General features: G+C 36.2%; 1 long non-coding RNA gene across 1 annotated transcript; it reads left to right on the top strand.

Moving 5' to 3' along the window:
* The first annotated feature begins 5,981 nt into the window (after positions 1 to 5,981).
* LOC121735545 lies at positions 5,982 to 9,113 on the top strand. Its single transcript, XR_006036874.1, has 2 exons — positions 5,982 to 6,104; positions 8,904 to 9,113. It is a non-coding gene; the product is annotated as an uncharacterized LOC121735545 (long non-coding RNA).
* Positions 9,114 to 9,765: the final 652 nt, after the last annotated feature.

The raw sequence follows: 9,765 nt of genomic DNA on the forward strand, positions 1-9,765 counted from the left end.
ATTTACCACTTTTTGTATTGTGCTATCGATTTGCTTAGGATCCGACACTGATTCACCATTAATGATGGAAATGATTAATGAAAAACCGCGTATCTCCGAATTCGCGTAAAACGAGGTATATTAAATGTCATCGTCATTGACCTCTAAATGTATTTTTTTTTATTAAATTTACCACTTTTTGTATTGTGCTATCGATTTGTTTAGGATCCGACACTGATTCACCATTAATGAAATGGAAATGATTAATGAAAAACCGCGTATCTCCGAATTCGCGTAAAACGAGGTACCTATAAGCGTAAGTCGGGGTATTACTGTACATTCAAAAATTTAACCCCTCAGCTCTCCCTCAAAAACACTCTGGAGTCGAATTCTTTAATCTTTAAACTTTTAGAAGACCGTGCAACTGCTTGAGTCTTGACGATTTTTTTTAAAGGAAGATCAAAATCGGAGCTAAGAAATGTGAATTTTCCAGACTCGCCAGCTTTTACCTTGCATGAAGTTTTATTTTATTTTTTGATTTTTTATTTTATTTTTCATGTAAAGAGGTGGCTTTACATAATTTTCTAAAGGCTATTTAGATTAGTGGTGTTCATATTATGTGCCTTACTTATTAAATACTTAATATATATTATAAAATATAATTAATAAATAATACCTTCTCCCAAAGGCAACAAAGATACTTACGAATATATGTATATTTAGTTATAAAATGCCTATATGTGTCTAAGGATAACGTATTTCATAGAGATTATTATAATGTATATCAGATTTGTGTTACACTAACATAACATTAAATTTTAATGTTAATCTAAACGTATGTATGCTGTATGATAACACTTACCATTAAGAGTAGATTTTTTTACTTGAAGAATTTTTTACAGTATAAAACAACATTTGTTGCTAAATTTCAAAACTGGCAATATTAACTTTTTAAATTTTTACGTTCCCAAGAATCCCAGTAATTTCAGCGTTATTTCATAGTTGTACATTTCTTTAATTAATCAATACAAAAACTTCTTTTATTTATCAATTTGATTCAATTTCGGCTAACTCATAAAGTAAACACGATATATTTTTTTCAGTCTCACATACTCACGTGTGGTTTCGCCTCTGTCTTTAACCACACAACGTTTCAAATCATTATAAACAACTACAACAAACAAAATATACTTATATTGAAAAAGCACATCCAATAAAATTGGACAAACAATTCTGTCACGTTGTTTGTAATATGAAACATAACTTGCATTATGTATGGTGCTTACAAAGAGATATTTGAACAGACACAAACATTAATTAATAAACATGTGTAACAGAAATATAACTTTAACCACTTAGATATAAATATACTTATTCAGAATAACATTAATGTAAAGAAGATATTATAACTTAGTCGTAAACTAACATCAAAATATACTATTGTGAATTCTCAATGTGCCAAAAATATATTATATACTTACCTAGTTTAAAATAAGTTTATATTTTTAGGTACTTAATTAATTTTAATTAATTATTATTAAAAAATATATCGACAGCTTTTATTATTTTCATTTTTTTCGGCGCGGTGGTAGATATTATATCTAACTAAGTAATTCATTCAACAATAAATGAACAAAAAATTAACAAATATCAACTGTAGTGAAAATGTTAAATATGTATGATACCATTATATTTATCTATAATAATTAAGTTAAATTGTCAATGTTGCCAAATATAAATGCCAATTATATTCATAGTTTAATAAGATTTTATTTGTATAGAGTTAGAAACGCTAACAGTTAACACATTGAGATTATTATTACTATTATTTGATCTTTTACTAGTATCTACCTACTTCATAGATTTTAGCGATTAATGATTATGGTATTCATAAAAAAATAAATTTATTAGAGGTCTAATACAACTTTAATGTAGCTCAGCAAAAAAGGACAATATTATAGGCATGTAAAAATATCTCTCAATATGTTAAATACTCAGCACTCAATAAAATATGTTACTGAAATTATATTTTCCCATTAAATATAGGGGACACGTGTATAGAGTGGTTTTTACCTGTACGTGTAAAGTGTGATTTAACCGAATTTTTTAGGCAACCCACTTGGAATACCTATTAATACAAATAATACAAATAATACAAATAATAATGGATAAAAAAACATACTACATAATGTGGTTACCAGGTGGGTGAAAATCCACACTATATACGTATCTTAGACTATAACGACCCTTCCGATCCCAAATTACCAATAACATTTCGTCTGACGCCTAAGTACTCGCCCTGCTCACTCCTCACCCCACCAAAGACACCTAGAAATCGAAAACTCTAGGCATTTTTGCTGAAAGATTTTAAAGTTGTATACTGCCTGTATTGTCAACTCTACAGTTTTATTATGCCATATCCTGTGAATTAATTTCTAATTATAAAGTTATAATTGTTAAGAATCTCGCTGAATCGATGGTGCTTACGTAAAATTTAATATTTTTTATTCTTAAGATACGCACTTTACACTGCAATTACGAAAAAGAGCATTCAACTTACCGAAATGTGCCTTTATAATAAAAGCTTAAGTATTTTTAAGTTTACAACCAGGTACTTACATTTAATCGAAAAAGCTTATGTAATTTATAATATGGTAAAAAATATTATACAATATACGTCTTACTAACACTTTTTTAAATATCAACAGAAAATGTTTAAATGTAGAGTTTACAAATAAATTGTTATATTTACTTTTGATAAAGACTGTGTTTTATTTAATTTTGTGTATAAAAATCATTATTATTTTTTAACAAAAAATTAAATCCAACTTCCAAGGTAAAAACAAAAGTAATATTCTTAAAAATAATCTAAAAAGAATCAAATAATTCTTATTCCTTATTATAGTGCCGTCTTCAGACTTCGCCTAAACCTCAACTATTTCTGTACTCGATCTTCATGCTTTTGAAGTCGCTACCAGCCCGGAAAAGTTCTGAGATCCTTGACATAGAACTTACGCTAAGGTAAGCTGGTACCGACTTCAAAAGCATGAAGATTGAATACAGAAATAGTTGAGGTTTAGGCGAAGTCTGAAGACGGCTCTAAAATAAGGAATAAGAATTATTTGATTCCTTTTTAGATTATTTTTAAGAATATTACTTTTGTTTTTACCTTGGAAGTCGGTTTTAATTTTTTATTTAAAAAATAATAATTTTCCCTTTTTAGCTACCTATGAGACCACAAGGCTATATTATAGCTTGTTGTCTTAGAGTTGTATAATGTACATATTATTACTAGCGGTCGCCCGCGGCTCCGCCCGCGTGGATGTTGGTTACGGCTGCGAAAAGCCTACTGGAAAGACTCGGTCAGCAAAATGATTCCCAGGTTAATTCACAGACTCCAACACTGACATCGACGACGCGGACGCAGCTCAGTCATTATCCGAAGGGATGCATAGTGCACACTGCACAGATTGTCTTTCTCCTGCACGCTCACCCCCGCTTGGTGACGCCCACTACCGTTTTATTTTAATTTCGCCATAATTTCAAAACTAAACGTCCAATTTTAATCATTCAAAGACCAAAATATGTTATCTACACTGTACTTAGTGATGAAATTATTTATTTTCATAAGGATTAATAGCATAAGTATAATAAACGTGTTTAAATGTAGTCCAAAAAAATTCAAGATTTTTTAAATAAAAAAATGGTCATTGTGCCTCACTCGACATAGATAAGTATAGTGTGTCGCGGACTTTTTTGTAGATAATTATATGATCTACAATTACTTAGAACATATTATGGTTCTATCTTTTATTGTTTCGGCAGCGTACGCAAAATAAGTAACTTTTCTGGTTGATTTTTTTTAATCAAATAAGGGGGCAAACGAGCAAACGGGTCACCTGATGGTAAGCAACTACCGTCGCCCATGGACACTCGCAACATCAGAAGAGCTGCAGGTGCGTTGCCGGCCTTTTAAGAGGGAATACGCTCTTTTCTTGAAGGTTTGCAGGTCGTATAGGTCCGCAAATACTGCTGGGGACAGTTCGTTCCAGAGTTTTACAGTGCGCGGCAGAAAGTTACGCGAAAAACGCACTGTGGAAGACTGCCACTCATCAAGGTGATGAGGATGGTATGTTTTTCGCGTGGGACGATAGCGAAAAGTTGCAGGTGGTATGATTCCGAACAATTCCTCAGAGCACTCCCCGTGATACAACCGATAGAGGATGCAGAGTGAAGGTCCAAGCTGTTTGAAACACTATGGCAGTCAACAATTCGAGCGGCCCTTCGTTGGATACGATCCAGAGGGAGCAGTTGGTATTTTGGCGCCCCTACCCAGAGATGAGAACAATATTCCATATGAGGCCGAACCTGCGCCTTGAATTGGACCAAGTTACGTCTACACCATTCAGAGAACTTCTCCAATGAATTCTCCACCTTAGACACAAGTTCGTTTCGACTCTCAATGACTTACTATTTGGTACCTAGTATATGCCTGAAACACTTCAGAAAAAATCGATATCACTGTATGTTTCCATATAAATTTTGAGGAGTTCCCTCGATTAGTCATGGATCCCATCATTGAGTCACCACTTTTATGAACATGGTACCAAATTTGAGTCAAACCCTATACAACACAAAAAGAATTTTGTAAATCGGGCCACAAACGGCTGAGTAATCGTTGAACATACATAAAAAAAATAAAAAATACATACAGCCGAACGTATTACCTCCTCCTTTTTGGAAGTCTGTCAAAAAGCTAGAACAAAACTACAGTCTACCGTCTACGTCCAGGGATGCTACTTTCCTTGCTCTGTGCCTGGATTAGAAGTAAATAGAGACTTTAACTACGTTTAAACTTACATTATAGAGTTAAAATTTTAATATAAGTACCTACTATGTAGAGCTAAGATAATTAACCAATAAGTAAGAGTGTTATTATTATAGGCTTTTAAACAGTGACGGATTAAGGCTACTTGATGCCCTAAGCAATCCATGCCTGTGGGAATCTGTACTATGTCAACTAGTATCGGTCTTTAAACCTTTGCCGCTTAAAAACATTAGTTTTTTTCCTAAAAACTTTTTTTGATGTGGTTTTTGGTGAGGGTGAGACGTGAACGTGCCCTAAGGACATATTTTTTTGTACTTCCTCTGGTGCCCCCTCAGACGTGATGCCCTAGGGCCTAGGCAATTGCTTAATTTGGTTAAGGGTAATCCATCACTGCAGTTTTAAGAAAATTGTTAGATTATGAACCAAGGATTACCTTTAACCTAGACTGGCATAAGTAAGCTTAAGAGGATGTTTTGACCGTTGAAATAATAATATCAACAAACAAAGATAATCACCCCATGTTTGCGATACAAATCCTCTGAAACCACGTCAATCCGAGTATGTGCTAATCGAACGATAATGCCCTCTTCTTTAACATACATCTTAATATCAAATGTAAAGAAAATAAACGTATAAAAGGGAAGCACGCGTTTAGTTGAAACAAATCTTAATTTCGTAAAACATGGCAAAAATCAAAATAACGACGATATTTCTACTGATTTGCGCACTCGCTGTGCTGGCAGAAGGTCCAAGCGCCTCGCGAAAGGAGGAGAAGGCGCGTTTGACAGGTGGCCGCCATTTTGTAAAGCGCGAGCTGTACCAACAAGATGGCGACGGCAATAACTACCAACCTTACGAGAGTGCTTTCGAGGGACCGCACAGAATTCGTGTTCTACCGGGATACCTCCATTGATGAATCAACTCTTGTATTCAGGTCTTTGCTCTGTTTTTAAACGTTTTTAATATACTTTGATCAGTGTTACGTGTCTTTTATTTAATTTTATTTACTACAAATTGCCTAATGTTTGTACTTTCTATGTAAGTTAATAATTTTACCTAGATTAGAGTATGCTAATTTAATGAACAAATAATTTTACGGTTACAATAATTATTCATTATTAACAAATTCGTCTTGCTATAAAATTGACTGTTAAACTAATTTTTCAGTGTAAATAATTATAACCGAAACGAATTATAACATTTGGCTTATTACACGTACTAGTATAAAACATATGCAACTCAAAACAAAGACGTTCAAAAACTGGGACAGCTAAGAAGATGTACAGTCTGAAAATCGGTAAATAATTTTCATTTTAAAATTATTCTTTACTATTTTGAGCTTAATTATAAAATCTAAAAATAACGTACAAAAATAAAATTAGTTATGAACTGTTTAGCTAGATGGCGCTAGTTTTCGTAGTTCATTATAATATTATTATACAGACCTTAGCAAAAATTGCAGTAGCCGGGATACCGGTTGAAAGTTGCTCAAAACAGGGTTTTACGTGAATACGCGATACGTAAAATAGAACGGCTAAGCGGGTGGAGTACGCGTGTTTCATTCTTGCTCTGTCGTGCAAGATTCATTGAACGTTCATTCAATCAACGCGCATGTCTCGACTTGATTACACCGGAGCTGTTATGTGAAAATGCCTCATTGTGCAGTGTCTAATTGTAAAAACAGAAGTACCTACGAAAATGAATCGGTCAAAAGAAGGTAATTCTTGCCACGGGTAAGTTATTCGTTCTAACTAAAAGCAAAGCAAAAATTGACACGAGCGATTCCTTAGCAACGCACGCGCGTCGCCGTTCTATCTTGATTTATTTCCGTGCGTAAAACCCTGTTTTGAGCAACTTTGTTTTCAAAGACACTGCAGCAAATTACTATGGAATAGTAAAAGCCTCAGAACATCATGAGATAATCGTCTACGAGAACAGAGGAGATGACCTAAGCTTCCTCAAAAAGAATCGTGATGATCAGCCAGCAGCGTCCCAACCCAGCAATAAGGCGAACTCATCCTCCGCAAGTGAACGACTCCAAGCATCACGGGAGAACAAAAAAGAGGATGAGAAAGAGAGAGATAAAAATGAAATTAAGAAGTCTCTAAACTCAACGGCCAAATTAAAAGCGTTTGTGGGCTCCATCAAAAAAGTACTTCATCGTGAAAGAATGATCGAGGATAATAACACCCTTTCTCGGATCAAGGCTTCGTCACAAACAAATCGGCAGGCTTTAGCAATGGAGGCTTTTTTGAGGGAACCATCTACACAAACACCGGCAAATAAAAACAAAAGATATAGGGCCGATCTCGGGCAAGTGCTCCGCCAAAACTCAGACTGGCCCAGAACCCCGAAGATCATATAATAAATGCCTTCCTCGAGTTCCAGGCGATAATAAGAGCAAATAAGACCATAAAGCTGCAATAAGATCATGCAGGCCTATCAGCGGAAAAATCAAAAGCTGTTAGAAGTGAGACTCGAGGATGCAAAAGCTACCATATACGACAATGTCACCTTCACAATAATTGCCGGGGCGATGACAGGGCAGTATATGGCGGCATTAAGTGCCGACTGCGGATTCGTGGTTCTGGACGAGGATGAGACAAAACGCACGGGAACACTCAAATTTATCACAAAATCTGAGGATCCAATAGTGGTAATAGCGGAATGTACCAGAATAATGCTGGAAGACAGGATACTAGAAATGGCAGAAGTCCTATCTGGGGACCCCGAATCTAGCATGGACTGGGACATATTCGCGAAACCTATCAACTACTCGTGGATCAATGGGGTTCCTGGATGTGGGAAGACAACTTGGATCATTAATAACTTCAATGAGGAAACAGACGTTATAATAACAACTACAATCGAAGCAGCCGAGGATCTAAAGCAAAGGCTATCGCTACGAACTAGCAACAAAGTTAAAGATAAAGTTCGTACCATGGCCTCTTTGCTGGTAAATGGGACAAAAGGAACCTACAAAAGGTTGATAGTTGACGAGGCCCTCATGAACCATTTCGGCTCAATCGTCATGGCGAATCAGTTAACAAGCGCCAACGATGTCATCCTCATTGGAGATATTAACCAACTCCCGTTTATAGAGCGTGAAAACCTCTTTAAACTTAATTACACTCGTCCAAACCTGGTAACCAGCATCACCCAGAAGTTGTCTTGCACACACAGGAGCCCTATGGATTTGGCATACGCCTTAAGCATGGTCTATAATAACATCTATTCATCGAAGGAAATTGTGCGGTCTCTAAAGCTAATGAAGTATACAGAAGCGAGAATACCTAAAACCGATCTAAATACCCTGTATCTTGTCCACACACAAGAGGAGAAAGCAGCCCTCACTAATACAGGCTATGGATCGGGAACGGACTCTCGCGTCCTCACAATCCATGAAGCTCAGGGATTAACGAGTCCCTCGGTGATCATCATACATACCAAGTCCCGAAAGCTGGCAATCCATGACAGCGTTCCTCATGCAGTTGTAGCCATATCCCGGCACACTAACACCTATGTCTATTACACTGACACTGATGGAGACGCTGTGGCAAGCTTCATAAAAAGAGCCACGGAGTTGTCAACCAAACACATAAAAGATTATAACATAAAAATAGCTATAAAAGACAGGAACGATAAAGTCCTAAGCCACATGGGGGGTAGATTCGACACAGAACGATATCTCTTTGACACCCTAGAAACTCCACCCAGCTTGAGTGACCCCTCTCCACCAAGCCAATGTCACAACATCTAAAGGCAAAGGGTGGAGCAGCATAAAATCTAAGGAAATCGGAAAATGTCGGACCTACTGGCCGCCACACCGACTGGGATCTCACCGTTCAAACATTAATATTATTATTATGTAATTTATAAAACAATAAATATATATTTATTTATTATATGTATAATATATTATAGTCTATTCATAAGGATATGGATGTATGTCAACTAGAATCGGTCTTTGAACCTTTAGGTACTCTTCTGGGGCCCACATAGACGTGATGCCCAAGGCGATTGCTTAATTTGACTAAGGGTTAATCCGTCACTGTCTCCTACATGATGTGCTGTACTCATGTCTCATCTCTTCCAGCAATCCTGCTAGTCTGCCTGCTGGTGGCCATGGTATCGGCCCAGGGCTGCCAGTCGGCGTGCGAGTCCATCTACTCCCCAGTCTGTGCCTCCAACTACGTGCCCTACAGGAACGAGATGTGCATGCGTTGCAACGACCCCAGCTTGTATGTGCTGTATTATGGTCCCTGCTAAGGTGTACTTGATAGGGGAATAAATAAATGAACAGATAGTTTGTTTTGTTATTTGCATTTTTCCCGTTTACCCTCTTTAGGGGTGGAGTTATGTAAAATGGTAAAATCCATCGTTAGCGGATTTCTACTTGTCATAATGTGGAATAATTATACTCGTAATTGGAATCGATTTATTGAATATATATGATATTTTTTAAATTATATTTGAATGAAACTTCGATTGAAAACGAAATTGAAATCCGAATCAGAAATAATGTGGGCCAATGAAGATCGGGGTGGTGTGCACAGAAACGTTGTCAAACGTCGAACAATTAATAGTTTTGTTTACTGTGTGCTGATGCTGTCATATAGCGTGAAAACATTACAGTAATAATAATAATTTTATACCTATTACTATTTCAAACGCAAACAACCGCAAGATAACTAGATCTACACTCATATGATAAGAATATTACCTACTATCATTCTGACAATATCATCTTGCTATGATATCGAGTGTTTGTGGGTTGCGGTAGGTGTTCAAAATAATATGTCATTGACATAACAACGTTATCATTATCAGCGGTACTGATAACTAATGTGCTCTATTTGCAAAAAAATGCTGGGCGCGTTCAGGCGTGCGCGTTTTCTGCGTTTGATACGCGTTTTGAACGCGCCGCACCGTGACTGAAAGTAGAGAGCATCTATCTA

Source organism: Aricia agestis, chromosome 17 (assembly GCF_905147365.1).
Source record: "Aricia agestis chromosome 17, ilAriAges1.1, whole genome shotgun sequence".
In the NCBI taxonomy this organism is placed as follows: domain Eukaryota; kingdom Metazoa; phylum Arthropoda; class Insecta; order Lepidoptera; family Lycaenidae; genus Aricia; species Aricia agestis.